Here is a 19344-nt window from a genome sequence, read left to right as displayed (position 1 = left end):
GATTTCCCACCATTCCCAGCAGTGTCACCTCTCCAGTCAGCAGCTCAATCATCTTGTGGGTAAGTTCTAGGATCTTCTGCTCATGTATCAGGGGGTGAGGGGGAGGCTCTGTGATGGGGTGAGGGGTCCTGCTCCGCCCTCCTGACTCCTGGAGATGGATGATGGGAGTCATACAGTCCCCCGATGTCTTCTTCACGATTGTGTAATCCTGTGGATGGAGAGACACTTAGGGAACTAAACTCAGCATGCCTCCTTCACTACTATCAGTTATAACCCTGGCCTCCAAGTCAAACCCAGGTCATTTCTGTCTCCTGGTGGGTCCTTTCCTCCTTGTTAAATGCACTTACTATTCTCAATGGACCTATAACATTACTTGTTTGGCTTGCATATTGGTTGACCTTAGGAATGATTATAGAAGATAAAGGTTAAACTGAAGATGCTTGATGGTTACAAACACCACAAAGGCACAACAAGCTTGGTGGTTGCAGGTAACATTTAGTGGTATCACACACTTGAATGTTGCAGAACGTTTTCACTTGTTCACTTTTGAGTCGTCCTCTACCAGCAATAATCCACTAGTTCTCTGAGAGTCAGCTTGTGCCCACAGTGGTTGCCGTCCCTCACCCACACTCCCTAGAAGGTTACTCCCTGCCCACAGCTCCGCCTATGCATTTCCCATGGGGTCACAACAGTCATTTTGTAAGGCCCTGCACTTTCATGTGTCCTCGCGATTTCTAACTTTCATGGAATTTAAAGGGGTTGTCTCATCATGGACAATGGGGGCATATCTCTAGGATGAGCCTTTGTCTTATAGGTGCGGGTCCCACAGCTGCGACCCGCACCAATATCGAGAACGAAGCCCCCCAAGGGGCCAGCGAAAATAGCCGAGCGCTGGCATGCACGGTACACTCCCATTCACTTGTATAGGGGGCCGGCTTGGTGGTGGCCAGACTGGAGTGCTCCAGCCATCACCTTGCGGGGCTCCGTTCTTGATATAGGTGCGGGTCCCAGTGGTGGGATCTGCACCTATAAGACAATGGGGGCATATCCTAGCGATATGCCCCCATTGCCCATGATGAGACAACCCATTTAAGCCCAACCACCCTTGGTCATGACCGTGCAAACGTGAACATCACCCAAACCCCTGTACAACAGGATTACAGTCTCAGACCACTGGGTGGTCATACAGGCTCTTTCCATGTTCTTGGTGGCTTTGAGGTTTCGTACACCACAGTTTTTGAGCAAGGCTTTCTGCATCTCTTTTCTATGGGAAACCACCACTGAATCAGCTCCATTTCAGCTGCAAAAATAAAGACATGGGCGTGCACAAGGTGTGTATATGCTTGAGGTTTTTACACTGAAGTCAATAGGAAGCTGTTGATGGTGGTGGATTACACAGAGGAAAACACCTAGCCTATGTGAAGATAGCCAAGGTCTCGTGAGCCCAATGACATCTCGCACAGTCCGCAATACATTTACACTCCGGCCTTGCCGTGCTATATCACACTGGAAATTCTTGTCCTCTGCTTCAAGTATAGGAGATCTGCTGCCCACCGTCCCTTGGTCCAGCTTCCTGCCCACCAACACTGGCAGACAAGGTCAGTCCCTGCTCTCACATCATCAACAGGCTCCTCAGTAATCTCATGTGGCCCTGCCACACACCCTCCAGGCCATGACTTTCATTACTTGAGCCTGTTCCCTGGGTCCTACAGACTCCTGACTGTGCCGCCATACTTACCAGGCACTACAATGTGGCCTCAGCCACACACTGACTGCACTTCCTGCTATCAGCTACCTCATATCACCTCCTCTTGTCCATTTCCTGTATGGCAGGGCATCTAGTGGAGATAACTAATATTACAGTACAAACCGGATTCCAAAAAAGTTGGGACACTATACAAATCGTGAATAAAACTGAATGCAATGATGTGGAGGTGCCAACTTCTAATATTTTATTCAGAATATAACATAAATCACGGAACAAAAGTCTAAACTGAGAAAATGTACAATTTTAAGGGAAAATATGTTGAATCAGAATTTCATGGTGTCAACAAATCCCCAAAAAGGTGGGACAAGGCCATTTTCACCGCTGTGTGGCATCTCCCCTTCTTCTTACAACACTCAACAGACGTCTGGGGACCGAGGAGACCAGTTTCTCCAGTTTAGAAATAGGAATGCTCTCCCATTCTTGTCTAATACAGGCCTCTAACTGTTCCATCGTCTTGGGCCTTCTTTGTTGCACCTTCCTCTTTATGATGCGCCAAATGTTCTCTATAGGTGAAAGATCTGGACTGCAGACCGGCCATTTCAGTGCCCGGATCCTTCTCCTACGCAGCCATGATGTTGTGATTGATGCAGAATGTGGTCTGGCATTATCTTGTTGAAAAATGCAGGGTCTTCCCTGAAAGAGATGACGTCTGGATGGGAGCAGATGTTGTTCTAGAACCTGAATATATTTTTCTGCATTGATGGTGCCTTTCCAGACATGCAAGCTGCCCATGCCACACGCACTCATGCAACCCCATACCATCAGAGATGCAGGCTTCTGAACTGAGCGTTGATAACAACTTGGGTTGTCCTTGTCCTCTTTGGTCCGGATGACATGGCGTCCCAGATTTCCAAAAAGAACTTCGGATCGTGACTCGTCTGACCACAGAACAGTCTTCCATTTTGCCACACTCCATTGTAAATGATCCCTGGCCCAGTGAGAACGCCTGAGCTTGTGGATCTTGCTTAGAAATGGCTTCTTCTTTGCACTGTAGAGTTTCAGCTGGCAGCGGCGGATGGCGCGGTGGATTGTGGTCACTGACAATGGTTTCTGGAAGTATTCCTGAGCCCATTCTGGGATTTCCTTTACAGTAGCATTCCTGTTTGTGGTGCAGTGTCGTTTAAGGGCCCGGACATCACGGGCATCCAGTATGGTTTTACGGCCTTAACCCTTACGCACAGAGATTGTTCCAGATTCTCTGAATCTTCGGATGATGTTCTGCACAGTTGATGATGATAGATGCAAAGTCTTTGCAATTTTTCTCTGGGTAACACCTTCCTGATATTGCTCCACTATCTTTCTGCGCAACATTGTGGGAATTGGTGATCCTCTACCCATCGTGGCTTCTGAGAGACACTGCCACTCGGAGAAGCTCTTTTTATACCCAATCATGTTGCCAATTGACCTAATTAGTGTTAATATTAATTGGTCTTCCAGCTCTTCGTTATGCTAAAATTTACTTTTTCCTGCCTCTTATTGCTACTTGTCCCAACTTTTTGGGGATTTGTTGACACCGTGAAAATTTGAATCAACGTATTTTTCCTTTAAAATGATACATTTACTCGGATTAAGCGTTTGATCCGTCATCTACGTTCTATTACAAATAACATATTGACATTTGCCATCTCCACATCATTGCATTCAGCTTTTATTCACAATTTATTTAGTGTCCCAACTTTTTTGGAATCCGGTTTGTATAAACGCTATACACAGTAACAAGAGGGAAAACGGTAACATAAGCAAACATCACATTAGTAGTGCTGGTAAGGATAACCCCTCTTTACCATTGTATCTAGCGACTATTGTTGACTGGTCTTCACGTTTTCTCGAAGGTCTGGAAGACATGATGCAGGACACTGGACTCTTCCTATCACTTCTTATTATGATCTTACCTCCTGATGGTAAATAATACAATAAAGATAGAAACGTGTGAAAGTTTACCTCTCCGCTCAACAGGGAGATGATCTCCAGGGTGAAGCCTAATATTCTTCTGGAAATCTCATTCCTGTCCTTGTCCATCCTTGGTAGGTCATTCGGGAGAAGAAGAGAAAACCGGTTGACTTGGAGGCCTCTAGTACAGCAGGCGCCTTTAGTAGAAAAAGAGAGGCTGGAAATCACCAGGGGACAGGACCGTATATGAGCTCCAGAACCGCACATATTGGGCCTGGAGGCACCACTTCTCAGAGCCTCCACCACACGGGTTAAACGGTGCTGGTCAGGAGGTCCGTGCTGCCCTCTGAGTAGTGTCAGGTACGCACACTGCAATGTTGTGTTTTTCTTCAGATTCTCTCCTGACATGTCAGTTTTAGTAACTACTTGCACCCCCCACATAATAAAAATTCTGGGGCATCCATTCTTATCGCTTTATGTTGTGCCGGTCCGCTATTATTCCATCAATAAGGGTCCAATTGGTCGTTACCAGCTGGGCGATGTACTGCTTAGATAACGTCCGACTGCGCAGGGACACCCCCCAACTGGTAACACCCATATAGTAATTCATTCAGAAATGCCAGATAGGAATAATAAAGGAATAGCACAACATAGAGTCAAAAGGTCGGGTGCCGCAGAATTATTGAATGGGGGATGCAAGTTGTTACTGTCCTGGACACCTGGAGGAAGTGCTCAGCTGTCTGATGACATCCACACTCCTGTCTAATGGCTGGGATCGGAGGAACCCCCTGGAAGCTGCTATCAATAATGACCATGCCATATGAGAGGATACAGAGGGAGGGGGGGCTCTACCTGTCACCTCATCAGTTCCCCGGGACTGTGGGTTTTGTGATGGTCCGCCATCTGCGGAAGTCTATTCAGGGTCCTCTCGGCTGTCGGTGTGAAATACGTATAGTGCGGTGGTAATGTTACTGCCTAAACTGCAGTTTATTGCTCATCCACCTCCACAAAAAGCAAACACAAAGATGAATGTAGGGTTCACCCGCTGAAGGCGTCTACCACACACAGAATGTGGATGACTACCTAGGCACAATGCTTTCTGGTTGTTTTCCTCTCTCCATGTGATCAGTTCCGGGTTTTCATCCTGAAATGTAGGCATCTCCTTTAGTAAAATACCGTACTGTACTGATATGACGTGCCCCGGCAGAGGTCTATAGCAATTACCAGCAGCACATGTCCTGTCTATTCTTATAGGGTCTGCATACAGCATATGGAGAAAAGTACAGCGCCCCACGTCTTAATCACTGAATTCAGGTGTTTCATGCAGTCTACCATTACTACAGGTGTATAACATCCAGCCCTGACCATGCAGTCTACCATTACCACAGTGTATAACATCCAGCCTCTAGCCATGCAGTCTGCCATTACCAGAGTGTATAACATCCAGCCCTGACCATGCAGTCTGCCATTACCACAGGTGTATAACATCCAGCCCTAACCATGCAGTCTGCCATTACCACAGGTTTATAACATCCAGCCCTGACCATGCAGTCTGCCATTACAACAGGTGTATAACATCCGCCCTGACCATGCAGTCTGCCATTACAACAGGTGTATAACATCCGCCCTGACCATGCAGTCTACCAATACCACAGGTGTATAACATCCAGCCCTAACCATGCAGTCTGCCATTACAACAGGTGTATAACATCCAGCCTCTAGCCATGCAGTCTACCATTACCACAGTGTAGAACATCCATCCTCTAGCCATGCAGTCTACCATTACCACAGTGTATAACATCCAGCCTCTAGCCATACAGTCTACCATTACCACAGCGTATAACATCCAGCCTCTAGCCATGCAGTCTACCATTACCACAGTGTAGAACATCCATCCTCTAGCCATGCAGTCTACCATTACCACAGTGTATAACATCCAGCCTCTAGCCATACAGTCTACTATTACCACAGGTGTATAACATCCAGCCTCCAGCACTGAAGTCTGCCATTACAACAGGTGTATAACATCCAGCCTCTAGCCATGCAGTCTACCATTACCACAGGTGTATAACATCCAGTTTCTAGCCGTGCAGTCTGCTATTACCACAGTGTATAACATCCAGCCTCTAGCCATGCAGTCTACCATTACCACAGGTGTATAACATCCAGTCTCTAGCCGTGCAGTCTGCCATTACCACAGTGTATAACATTCAGTCTCTAGCTGTGCAGTCTGCCATTACTACAGTGTATAACATCCAGTCTCTAGCTGTGCAGTCTGCCATTACCACAGTGTATAACATCCAGTCTCTAGCCATGCAGTCTACCATTACCACAGTGTATAACATCCAGCCTCTAGCCATGCAGTCTACCATTACCACAGTATATAACATTCAGTCTCTAGCCATGCAGTCTACCATTACCACAGTGTATAACATCCAGCCTCTAGCTGTGCAGTCTACCATTACCAAAGTGTATAACATTCAGTCTCTAGCCGTGCAGTCAACCATTACCACAGTATATAACATCCATCCTCTAGCCATGCAGTCTGCCATTACCACAGTGTATAACATCCAGCCTCTAGCCATGCAGTCTACCATTACCACAGTGTATAACATCCAGCCTCTAGCTGTGCAGTCTACCATTACCAAAGTGTATAACATTCAGTCTCTAGCCGTGCAGTCTGCCATTACCACAGTGTATAACATCCAGCCTCTAGCCATGCAGTCTACCATTACCACAGTGTATAACATCCAGCCTCTAGCCATGCAGTCTACCATTACCACAGGTGTATAACATCCAGCCTCTAGCCATGCAGTCTACCATTAGTACAGGTGTATAACATCCAGCCTCTAGCCATGCAGTCTACCATTACCACAGGTGTATAACATCCAGCCTCTAGCCATGCAGTCTGCCATTACCACACTGTATAACATCCAGCCTCTAGCCAGGCAGTCTACCATTACCACAGGTGTATAACATCCAGCCTCTAGCCATGCAGTCTACCATTACCACAGGTGTATAACATCCAGCCTCTAGCCATGCAGTCTACCATTACCACAGGTGTATAACATCCAGCCTCTAGCCATGCAGTCTGCCATTACCACACTGTATAACATCCAGCCTCTAGCCATGCAGTCTACCATTACCACAGGTGTATAACATCCAGCCTCTAGCCATGCAGTCTACCATTAGTACAGGTATATGAAACATCCTGAAGTCGATTTGCATAATACTTTGTTTTAATACTGTATATCGCGAGTGCTCCGTACAGTATTAGAATGTATTGGCTCCGATGAGCCGAAGTTATTACTTCTCGCGAGACTTCTCATAATAACTTCATAACTTAATTTCTACTGTACCACTTGGAACTGAACCCGAGTTCGGGAAATGTTTTTTTACAGTAGAAATTAATTTATGAAGTTATTATGAGAAGTTTCGCAAGAAGTAATAACTTCGGCTCATCTGAGCCAATACATTCTAATACTGTACTGAGCGCTCGTATATATAGTATTCAAACAGTATTCAAACAAGTATTATGCAAATCAACTTCAGGATGTTTGATACTTGACGTTTAGCTCTGGGGTCTCCCATTTCTCTCGATCATTTTTGAGAGGTTTCTACATCTTGATTGGAGTCACCTGTGGTAAAGTCCAATGGATTGGACAAGGTTTGGAAAGACTCAGCCCTTACTATAGAAGATCGCACAGCTGATATGTGGATTCACAGATCTGGAGAAGGAGCCAAAAATATTTCTGCTGCATTGAAAGTTCCCAAGAGCACAGTGGGCTCCATAATTGTTACATGGAAGAAGAACAACCAGGACTCTTCCTAGAGCTGCCGTCCCACCAAACTAAGTAATCAGGGAGAAAGGCCTTGGTGAAAGAGGTGACCAAGGACCTAATGATCCCTCTGGCTGAGCTCCAGAAATCCTGTGTGCAGATAGGAGAAACCTCCAGAAGGTCCACCATCACTGCAGCTGCCACCAGTCCGGGTTTTATGGCAGAGTGGCCACAAAGAAGCCTCTTCTCAGTAAAAGACAAATGAAAGCAGTGGAGCCTGCAAAAAAGCACCTAAAATACCTCAGAATGTGAGAAACAAGACTCTCTGGTCTGATGAAACCAAGGTTCAACTTTTTGGCCTCAATTCTAAGCATCATGTCTGGAGCAAACCAGGCGCCGCTCATCACCTGCCCAATACCATAAACAGTAAAGGAGCTGAAGACCTATGTCCCGAGTAAAGGGGCTAAAGACTTATGTCCCGAGTAAAGGGGCTGAAGACTTATGTCCCGAGTAAAGGGGCTGAAGACTTATGTCCCGAGTAAAGGGGCTGAAGACTTGTGTCCCGAGTAAAGGGGCTGAAGACCTATGTCCCGAGTAGAGGAGCTGAAGACTTATGTTCTGAGTAAAGGGGATGAAGACTTATGTTCTGAGTAAAGGGGCTGAAGACTTGTGTCCCGAGTAAAGGAGCTGAAGACTTATGTTCTGAGTAAAGGGGCTGAAGACTTATGTCCCGAGTAAAGGGGCTGAAGACTTGTGTCCCGAGTAAAGGGGCTGAAGACTTATGTCCCGGGTAAAGGGGCTGAAGACTTATGTCCCGAGTAAAGGAGCTGAAGACCTATGTCAAGAGTAAAGGAGCTGAAGACTTATGTCCCGAGTAGAGGAGCTGAAGACCTATGTCAAGAGTAAAGGAGCTGAAGACTTATGTCCCGAGTAAAGGGGCTGAAGACTTATGTCCCGAGTAAAGGGGCTGAAGACTTATGTCCCGAGTAAAGGGGCTAAAGACTTATGTCCCGAGTAAAGGAGCTGAAGACTTATGTTCTGAGTAAAGGGGCTGAAGACTTATGTCCCGAGTAAAGGGGCTGAAGACTTATGTCCCGAGTAAAGGGGCAGAAGACTTATGTCCCGAGTAAAGGGGCTGAAGACTTATGTCCCGAGTAAAGGGGCTGAAGACTTATGTCCTGAGTAAAGGGGCTGAAGACTTGTGTCCCGAGTAAAGGAGCTGAAGACTTATGTTCTGAGTAAAGGGGCTGAAGACTTATGTCCCGAGTAAAGGGGCTGAAGACTTATGTTCTGAGTAAAGGGGCTGAAGACTTGTGTCCCGAGTAAAGGGGCTGAAGACTTGTGTCCCGAGTAAAGGGGCTGAAGACTTATGTCCCGGGTAAAGGAGCTGAAGACCTATGTCAAGAGTAAAGGAGCTGAAGACTTATGTCCCGAGTAGAGGAGCTGAAGACTTATGTTCTGAGTAAAGGGGCTGAAGACTTATGTCCCGAGTAAAGGGGCTTAAGACTTATGTCCCGAGTAAAGGAGCTGAAGACTTATGTCCCGAGTAAAGGGGCTGAAGACTTATGTCCCGAGTAAAGGGGCTGAAGACTTATGTCCCGAGTAAAGGGGCTGAAGACTTATGTCTCGAGTAAAGGGGCTGAAGACTTGTGTCCCGAGTAAAGGGGCTGAAGACTTATGTCCCGAGTAAAGGGGCTGAAGACTTATGTCCCGAGTAAAGGGGCTGAAGACTTATGTCCCGAGTAAAGGGGCCGAAGACTTATGTCCCGAGTAAAGGGGCCGAAGACTTATGTCCCGAGTAAAGGGGCCGAAGACTTATGTCCCGAGTAAAGGGGCCGAAGACTTATGTCCTGAGTAAAGGGGCCGAAGACTTATGTCCCGAGTAAAGGGGCTGAAGACTTATGTCCTGAGTAAAGGGGCCGAAGACTTATGTCCTGAGTAAAGGGGCCGAAGACTTATGTCCCGAGTAAAGGGGCTGAAGACTTATGTCCCGAGTAAAGGGGCTGAAGACTTCTGTTAATACAATATTTTAGGTTTTCCTTCTCAGTAAACCTTTCTCACTCTGGGGGCTGAGGGCAGACTGATGGGGGAACTGATGGCACAAGGAGCGATTGGACACGGGGAGGGTGTAAAGACTTCCCGAATGCTTTGTACCTCTGACACCCCTTTAAGAGTCCCATGTCAGGCACAGGCGTCTGCACTGGGCGGATGAGACGTGTACACATGTGCAGCGACTGAATGGGGCGGCTGAGCAGTAATCGCACTGCGCGGCGCTGCGGGCTCCTGGTACAGCTGATCGGTGGGGTGCTGGCGACCTGTCCTAAGCACAACCCCTTTAGTAAATCTCTCCCGGTGCAGAATCTGGACCCCCACCGTCCACAGGAGGGCAGAATCCCGGCAGTTTAACCCCTTAGATACCCTGGTCAGTAGTGACCTCTTCGACATCCCTTTTGCGCCCTGTGATGCCAGCACCGAGTGACACGGTTGCTATGGTGATAAGAAGGATAACTACCAGCAGGATGTGGGAGGAGTACAGAAGGGATGCATGGTGTAAGGCTGTATTCACACACAGCAGCGTTTTTTTAATTTGGCGTGTTTATAGCAGTTGTGACTGTAGCCTGGGGGCACTCTGCATGAATGCGCGACCTACCTCCTGCTGGCTGATAACAGAGAACACGAGCGCCGGACACACCTACCTGACCAAGACCTGCTCTCTGCCCCTTATAGTGTAACGGCTGAAGGACCTGTGGTGACGTCACCGTCATGTGATCGATGTCTGAGGGGGCGGAGTTCAGCAGGGACAAGTGTAAGTGGTGTCTGAAGGACCTGTGGTGATGTCATGATCATGTGACACGAGGGGGCGGAGCGACTGGGCGGATGGAGTCAATAGGTTCAGGTCCTTCCTCTATTGATTGTCAGCAGTTGTGTGAATGGAGGAAGCTGAGAGTTGTAGTTCTCTCCTCATAACCCCTCCCTATAACATCCTCTGATACCACTTAATAGTCTGGACATGTTGGGAGTTGTAGTCCTCTCCGCTTCTACCTCCTCTATGTAATGTCCTCTGATCTCGCATAATAATGGTGGCATGCTGGGAGTTGTAGTCCGCTCCTTTTATACCTCCTCTTTGTAATGTCCCCTGACATCTCATAATAGCCTGGACATGTTGGGAGTTATAGTCCTCTTATACCAACTCCATGTAATGTCCTCTGATATCACATAGCCTGGACATGCTGGGAGTTGTAGTCCTCTCCTCTTATACTTTCTCCCTGTAATGTCTTTTGATATCACATACCCTGGACATGCTGGGAGTTATAGTCCTCTCCTCCTATACCTCCTCCACGTAATGCCCTCTGATATCACATAGCCTGCACATGCTGGGAGTTGTAGTACTCTCCTCTTATACCTCCTCCATGTAATGTCCTCTGATATCACATAGCCTGCACATGCTGGGAGTTGTAGTTCTCTCCTCCTATACCTCCTCCATGTAATGTCCTCTGATATCACATAGCCTAGACATGTTGAGAGTTGTAGTTCTCCTCTTATACCTCCTCCATGTAATGTCCTCTGATATCACATAGCCTGGACATGCTGGGAGTTGTAGTTCTCTCCTCTTACACCTCCTCCATGTAATGTCCTCTGATATCACATAGCCTGGACATGCTGGGAGTTGTAGTTCTCTCCTCTTATACCTCCTCCATGTAATGTCCTCTGATATCACATAGCCTGGACATGCTGGGAGTTGTAGTTCTCTCCTCTTATACCTCCTCCATGTAATGTCCTCTGATATCACATAGCCAGAACATGCTGGGAGTTGTAGTTCTCTCTTATACCTCCATGTAATGCCCTCTGATATCACATAGCCTGGACATGTTGGGAGTTGTAGTCCTCTTATACCAACTCCATGTAATGTCCTCTGATATCACATAGCCTGGTCATGCTGGGAGTTGTAGTCCTCTCATCTTATACTTTCTCCCTGTAATATCTTTTGATATCACATAGCCTGGACATGCTGGGAGTTGTAGTACTCTCCTCTTATACCTCCTCCATGTAATGCCCTCTGATATCACATAGCCTGGACATGTTGGGAGTTGTAGTCCTCTTATACCAACTCCATGTAATGTCCTCTGATATCACATAGCCTGGACATGTTGGGAGTTGTAGTCCGCTCCTCTTATACCTCCTCTATGTAATGTCCTCTGATATCACATAGCCTGGACATGCTGGGAGTTGTAGTACTCTCCTCTTATACCTCCTCCATGTAATGTCCTCTGATATCACATAGCCTGGACATGCTGGGAGTTGTAGTTCTCTCCTCATACCTCTTCCATGTAATGTCCTCTGATATCACATAGCCTGGACATGCTGGGAGTTGTAGTTCTCCCCTCTTATACCTCCTCCATGTAATGTCCTCTGATATCACATAGCCTGGACATGCTGGGAGTTGTAGTACTCTCCTCTTAGACCTCCTCCGTGTAATGTCCTCTGATATCACATAGCCTGGACATGCTGGGAGTTGTAGTTCTCTCCTCATACCTCTTCCATGTAATGCCCTCTGATATCACATAGCCTGCACATGCTGGGAGTTGTAGTACTCTCCTCTTATACCTCCTCCATGTAATGTCCTCTGATATCACATAGCCTGGACATGCTGGGAGTTGTAGTTCTCTCCTCTTATACCTCCTCCATGTAATGTCCTCTGATATCACATAGCCTGGACATGCTGGGAGTTGTAGTCCTCTTATACCAACTCCATGTAATGTCCTCTAATATCACATAGCCTGGACATGTTGGGAGTTGTACTCCTCATACCTTTTCCCTGTAATGTCCTCTGATAACACATAGCCTGGACATGCTGGGAGTTGTAGTTCTCTCCTCTTATACCTCCTCTATGTAATGTCCTCTGATATCACATAGCCTGCACATGCTGGGAGTTGTAGTCCTCTCCTCTTATACCTCCTCCACGTAATGCCCTCTGATATCACATAGCCTGCACATGCTGGGAGTTGTAGTCCTCTCCTCTTATACCTCCTCCATGTAATGTCCTCTGATATCACATAGCCTGCACATGCTGGGAGTTGTAGTTCTCTCCTCCTATACCTCCTCCATGTAATGTCCTCTGATATCACATAGCCTGGACATGCTGGGAGTTGTAGTTCTCTCCTCTTATACCTACTCTATGTAATGTCCTCTGATATCACATAGCCTGGACTTTCTGGGAGTTGTAGTTCTCTCCTCTCATACCTTCTCCATGTAATGTCCTCTGATATCACATAGCCCTGACATGCTGGGAGTTGTAGTCCTCTTATACCTCCTCCATGTAATGTCCTCTGATATCACATAGCCTGGACTTGCTAGGAGTTGTAGTCCTCTTATACCTCCTCCATGTAATGTCCTTTGATATCACATAGCCTGGACTTGCTGGGAGTTGTAGTTCTCTCCTCCTATACCTCCTCCATGTAATGTCCTCTGAAACACATAGCCTGGACATGCTGGGAGTTGTAGTTCTCTTATACTCTATCTCCTCCCTTTAACCCCTTAATGCATAATGTCGTATATGTGTGCTGAGCCCGCTCCATACATGGTAGGTGCTGGCTGTATAATAACCCATCATTTAACCCTTCAGGTGCCACATTCAATAGTGATCACTGCATCTGTGAGGTAAGGCGGAGGGATGCGGCTAACTCTGCCTTCCGATCGAAGCCCCCGCAGTGGAATTGCGAGGGTCTGATCGGTTACCATCACCGCCTTCTGAGGCTTCCCAGAGCGGTGATAGTAACCTCCCTACTGCGCCGTGCACGAGACACAGCGCAGCAGGGAGCGGTGTCAGAGTCCCATTTACCATTATAGATCTCTATTATTGTGAATGGGACAGGGAATCAAAGATCCCAGGTTCTAGCCCCCTAAGGGGGCTAAAGGTTATTGTGCAAAAACTAAAAAAAGTTTTAAAAAATCCAACGAAATATTAATAATTTAAATTTCCCAATTTTACATATAAAAATATATAAACAAGAAAAAATAAACCTATTTAGTATCGCCGCATCTGAAAATGTCTGAACTATTAAAATATAATATTTTCCTGCATGGTGAATGCCGTAATGAAAAAAAAAGGAAAAACACAATTCGCCATTTTCAGTCACCTCCCCCCAAAAAACAATGAATAAGGCCTCATGCACACGACCGTTGTGTGCATCCGTGGCCGTTGTGCCGTTTTCCATTTTTTTTCGCGGACCCATTGACTCTCAATGGGTCCGTGGAAAAATCGGAAAATGCACCGTTTTGCAGCCGAGGCCGTGATCCGTGTATCCTGTCCGTCAAAAAAATATGACCTGTCCTATTTTTTTGACGGACAACGGTTCACGGACCCATTCAAGTCAATGGGTCCGTGAAAGAACACGGATGCACACAAGATTGGCATCCGTGTCCGTGATCCGTGGCCGTAGGTTGCTTTCATACAGACGGATCCGAAGATCCGTCTGCATAAAAGCTTTTTCAGAGCTGAGTTTTCACTTTGTGAAAACTCAGATCCGACAGTATATTCTAACACAGAAGCGTTCCCATGGTGATGGGGACGCTTCTAGTTAGAATATACTAAGAACTGTGTACATGACTGCCCCCTGCTGCCTGGCAGGTGCGGCACCTGAAGGGGTTAATTGTACTATCATAGCCCCCTGTAAGAGATCAGGGGCTGCCAGGCAGCAGGGGGCAGACCCCCCCCCCTCCCCAGTTTAAATATCATTGGTGGCCAGTGTGCGGCATCCCCCCGGCCCCCCTCCCATTATGTTAATAATGCCATAGAGGGAGGGAGGGGCGCACACTGCCACCAATGTTAATAATGCAATAGAGGGAGGGAGGGGGGCCGGGGGAGGCCGCACACTGGCCACCAATGATATTCAAACTGGGGAGGGGGGGGTCTGCCCCCTGCTGCCTGGCAGCCCCTGATCTCTTACAGGGGTCCGTGATCAGCACAATTAACCCCTTCAGGTGCGGCACCTGAGGGGTTAATTGTGCTGATCACGGCCCCCTGTAAGAGATCGGGGGCTGCCAGGCAGCAGGGGGAAGTCATGTACACAGTTCTTAGTATATTCTAACTAGAAGCGTCCCCATCACCATGGGAACGCCTCTGTGTTAGAATATACTGTCGGATATGAGTTTTCACGATGTAACTCATATCCGACAGTATATTCTAACATAGAGGTGTTCCCATGGTGATGGGGACGCTTCAAGTTAAAATATACCATCGGATTGGAGAAAACTCCGATCCGATGGTATAAAAGAGACTCCAGACTTTACATTGAAAGTCAATGGGGACGGATCCGTTTGCAATTGCACCATATTGTGTCAACGTCAAACGGAGCCGTCCCCATTGACTTGCATTGTAATTCAGGACGGATCCGTTTGGCTCCGCACGGCCAGGCGGAAATGTCCGTGGATCCTCCAAAAATCAAGGAAGACCCACGGATCACGGACCTACGGACCCCGTTTTTGCGGACCGTAAAAAAAAACGGTAGTGTGCATGAGGCCTAAGCGGAACTGGCTCTGGTTTTGGCTGACTGTCACTTGAGGAACAACTGTCATGTTTGGTACCCAGCTCTTTATTCTGTTCCTCAGTTATTCTGCCAATTTCCTGGAACTTCTCCTGCATAGTGTGATACTGTTGCTTTAAGTCGGCCAATTGCTGTCCTGGTTGGGGGTCTTCCTCACTGAAGCTTGGGACTTCCGCATTATCCCTCCTCTTCTCCAACTCGCTGATGAATCTATTTGTGGCTTGCAGAAACGGTGTCACCGTTTCCTCACATTCAGCTTCAACCAGTTCATCTATCACCTCATTAATCATCCGCATAAAATGGCGCCGTTTTTTTCCTTTCGCCATGCTGGCATTGGGGGCTTTGATGAATTGGTGATCAGGTGTCCACTGATTTCATCCTGCAGTCTCTCTAGATCCATTGGTGTTCACTGGCGGTACTGTGAGGGTTAATATCTCCTCTAAGCTTCGCATAACCACTATTTTTCCACTTCCTGGACCGTATCTACTTCACCCGCTCCCCGTACGGGCCACCAATTTTGTTGCACGTATGCTGAAAGTATGGTTAATAATTCCAATGTGCGAAGGAAACGGGCTGGGTGAAACCAGAAGTGTTTTTATTGAACATTTTCTGCAAGACAAAATTACATGACCTTGAGCATAAGAGGCAGGATGGTAACAGTCTATCCTGTCAACACATATTAATATACACTCACCTAAAGAATTATTAGGACCACCATACTAATACGGTGTTGGACCCCCTTTTGCCTTCAGAACTGCCTTAATTCTACGTGGCATTGATTCCACAAGGTGCTGGTAGCATCTTTAGAAATGTTGGCCCATATTGATAGGATAGCATCTTGCAGTTGATGGAGATTTGAGGGATGCACATCCAGGGCACGAAGCTCCCGTTCCACCACATCCCAAAGATGCTCTACTGGGTTGAGATCTGGTGACTGTGGGGCCATTTTAGTACAGTGAACTCATTGTCATGTTCAAGAAACCAATTTGAAATGATTCGAGCTTTGTGACATGGTGCATTATCCTGCTGGAAGTAGCCATCAGAGGATGGGTACATGGTGGTCATAAAGGGATGGACATGGTCAGAAACAATGCTCAGGTAGCCCATGGCATTTAAACGATGGCCAATTGGCACTAAGGGGACTAAAGTGTGCCCAGAAAACATCCCCCACACCATTACACCACCACCACCAGCCTGCACAGTGGTAACAAGGCATGATGGATACATGTTCTCATTCTGTTTACGCCAAATTCGGACTCTACCATTTGAATGTCTCAACAGAAATCGAGACTCATCAGACCAGGCAACATTTTTCCAGTCTTCAACAGTCCAATTTTGGTGAGCTCGTGCAAATTGTAGCCTCTTTTTCCTATTTGTAGTGGAGATGAGTGGTACCCGGTGGGGTCTTCTGCTGTTGTAGCCCATCCACCTCAAGGTTGTGTGTGTTGTGGCTTCACAAATGCTTTGCTGCAGACCTCGGTTGTAACGAGTGGTTGAATCAGTCAACGTTGCTCTTCTATCAGCTTGAATCAGTTGGCCCATTCTCCTCTGACCTCCAGCATCAACAAGGCATTCTCGCCCACAGGACGGCCGCATACTGGATGTTTTTCCCTTTTCACACTATTCTTTGTAAACCCTAGAAATGGTTGTGCGTGAAAATCCCAGTAACTGAGCAGATTGTGAAATACTCAGACCGGCCCGTCTGGCACCAACAACCATGCCACGCTCATAAATGCTTAAATCACCTTTCTTTCCCATTCTGACATTCAGTTTGGAGTTCAGGAGATTGTCTTGACCAGGACCACAACCCTACATGCATCGAAGCAACTGCCATGTGATTGGTTGACTAGATCATTGCATTAATGGTGTTCCTAATAATTCTTTAGGTGAGTGTATAGCTATCTATTCAATACTGACATTAACAGCTATACCCTTCCTATAAGATATAATAATTATCATGTGCAGCTCTGTTATTACTGAACCTGCGTCACAATAAGCAAATAGTGCAGTATAATCATATATATGGGCATCAGCTCCTATAACAATCTCATTCACTATGCATTAGTACCGTGTGACGTGTCTGTGTACTTCACTAACATTTATGCAGTGTGTTATCTACTCACACTGTATTGCCAGCAGCTGTAGCTGATTACAGGGACCTGAATATAACCATTTTACCCTGTTTATTACCCTTAGAGGCAGGATGGTAACAGTCTATCCTGTCCCCTAGGAACTAGAGATATGTATTTTAAAGTTCCTATGTTATTAGTAACTGTGCTTTTATTCAGGCTTTAAACACTCTGCTGCCATCTACTGGTTATTTAAAGAAATGTCGTGAATTTGTATTTTCTAATTATTCCAGCCAGTCTCCTGTGTTTGTTGAAGCTGGAAAGGTTATCTATATTAGTTTATTTTTATGGGGTGCCTAGTTTTTTACATACCTTACAGATGCATGGTGACAATGTGCCACAGAGAAGGAGAGTACAGATGAGGATGCAGGGTAACAATGTGCCACAGAGAAGGGTGTAGAGGTGAGGATGCATGGTGACAATGTGCCACAGAGAAGGGTGTAGAGTAGGGATGCATGGTGACAATGTGCCACAGAGAAGGGTGTAGAGGTGAGGATGCAGAGTGACAATGTGCCACAGAGAAGGGTGTAGAGGTGAGGATGCATGGTGACAATGTGCCACAGAGAAGGGTGTAGAGGTGAGGATGCAGGGTGACAATGGGCCACAGAGAAGGGTGTAGAGGTGAGGATGCAGGGTGACAATGTGCCACAGAGAAGGGTGTAGAGGTGAGGATGCATGGTGACAATGTGCCACAGAGAAGGGTGTAGAGGTGAGGATGCAGAGTGACAATGTGCCACAGAGAAGGGTGTAGAGGTGAGGATGCAGAGTAACAATGTGCCACAGAGAAGGGTTTAGAGGTGAGGGTGCAGGGTGACAATGTGCCACAGAGAAGGGTGTAGAGGTGAGGATGCAGAATAACAATGTGCCACAGAGAAGGGTGTAGAGGTGAGGATGCAGGGTGACAATTTGCCACAGAGAAGGGTGTAGAGGTGAGGATGCAGAATAACAATGTGCCACAGAGAAGGGTGTAGAGGTGAGGATGCAGAGTGACAATGTGCCACAGAGAAGGGTGTAGAGGTGAGGATGCAGGGTGACAATTTGCCACAGAGAAGGGTGTAGAGGTGAGGATGCAGGGTGACAATGTGCCACAGAGAAGGGTGTAGAGGTGAGGGTGCAGGGTGACAATGTGCCACAGAGAAGGGTGTAGAGGTGAGGATGCAGAATAACAATGTGCCACAGAGAAGGGTGTAGAGGTGAGGATGCAGGGTGACAATTTGCCACAGAGAAGGGTGTAGAGGTGAGGATGCAGGGTGACAATGTGCCACAGAGAAGGGTGTAGAGGTGAGGATGCAGAGTGACAATGTGCCACAGAGAAGGGTGTAGAGGTGAGGATGCATGGTGACAATGTGCCACAGAGAAGGGTGTAGAGGTGAGGATGCAGAGTAACAATGTGCCACAGAGAAGGGTGTAGAGGTGAGGATGCATGGTGACAATGTGCCACAGAGAAGGGTGTAGAGGTGAGGGTGCAGGGTGACAATGTGCCACAGAGAAGGGTGTAGAGGTGAGGATGCAGAGTGACAATGTGCCACAGAGAAGGGTGTAGAGGTGAGGATGCAGAGTAACAATGTGCCACAGAGATGGGGTGTAGAGGTGAGGATGCAGAGTGACAATGTGCCACAGAGAAGGGTGTAGAGGTGAGGATGCAGGATGACAATGTGCCACAGAGAAGGGTGTAGAGGTGAGGGTGCAGGGTGACAATGTGCCACAGAGAAGGGTGTAGAGGTGAGGATGCAGAGTGACAATGTGCCACAGAGAAGGGTGTAGAGGTGAGGATGCAGAGTAACAATGTGCCACAGAGAAGGGTGTAGAGGTGAGGATGCAGAGTAACAATGTGCCACAGAGATGGGGTGTAGAGGTGAGGATGCAGAGTGACAATGTGCCACAGAGAAGGGTGTAGAGGTGAGGATGCATGGTGACAATGTGCCACAGAGAAGGGTGTAGAGGTGAGGATGCAGGATGACAATGTGCCACAGAGAAGGGTGTAGAGGTGAGGGTGCAGGGTGACAATGTGCCACAGAGAAGGGTGTAGAGGTGAGGATACAGAGTAACAATGTGCCACAGAGATGGGGTGTAGAGGTGAGGATGCAGAGTGACAATGTGCCACAGAGAAGGGTGTAGAGGTGAGGATGCAGGGTGACAATGTGCCACAGTGAAGGGTGTAGAGGTGAGGATGCAGGGTGACAATGTGCCACAGAGAAGGGTGCAGAGGTGAGGATGCAGGGTGACAATGTGCC

The 19344-nt window shown here is 47.3% G+C and overlaps 1 long non-coding RNA gene across 1 annotated transcript; it reads right to left on the bottom strand.

The window, feature by feature from the left end:
* Positions 1-149: 149 nt before the first annotated feature.
* LOC122925428 lies at positions 150-10195 on the bottom strand. The gene is made up of 3 exons (XR_006387630.1): positions 10134-10195; positions 3710-3855; positions 150-208 (listed from the first exon to the last, which is right to left on the bottom strand). It is a non-coding gene; the product is annotated as an uncharacterized LOC122925428 (long non-coding RNA).
* Between the last annotated feature and the right edge of the window lie 9149 nt (positions 10196-19344).

Source organism: Bufo gargarizans, chromosome 1 (assembly GCF_014858855.1).
Source record: "Bufo gargarizans isolate SCDJY-AF-19 chromosome 1, ASM1485885v1, whole genome shotgun sequence".
In the NCBI taxonomy this organism is placed as follows: Eukaryota; Metazoa; Chordata; class Amphibia; order Anura; family Bufonidae; genus Bufo; species Bufo gargarizans.
The sequence above is the reverse complement of the archived record's forward strand: the minus strand, read 5'-3'. Positions and strand labels throughout refer to the sequence as shown.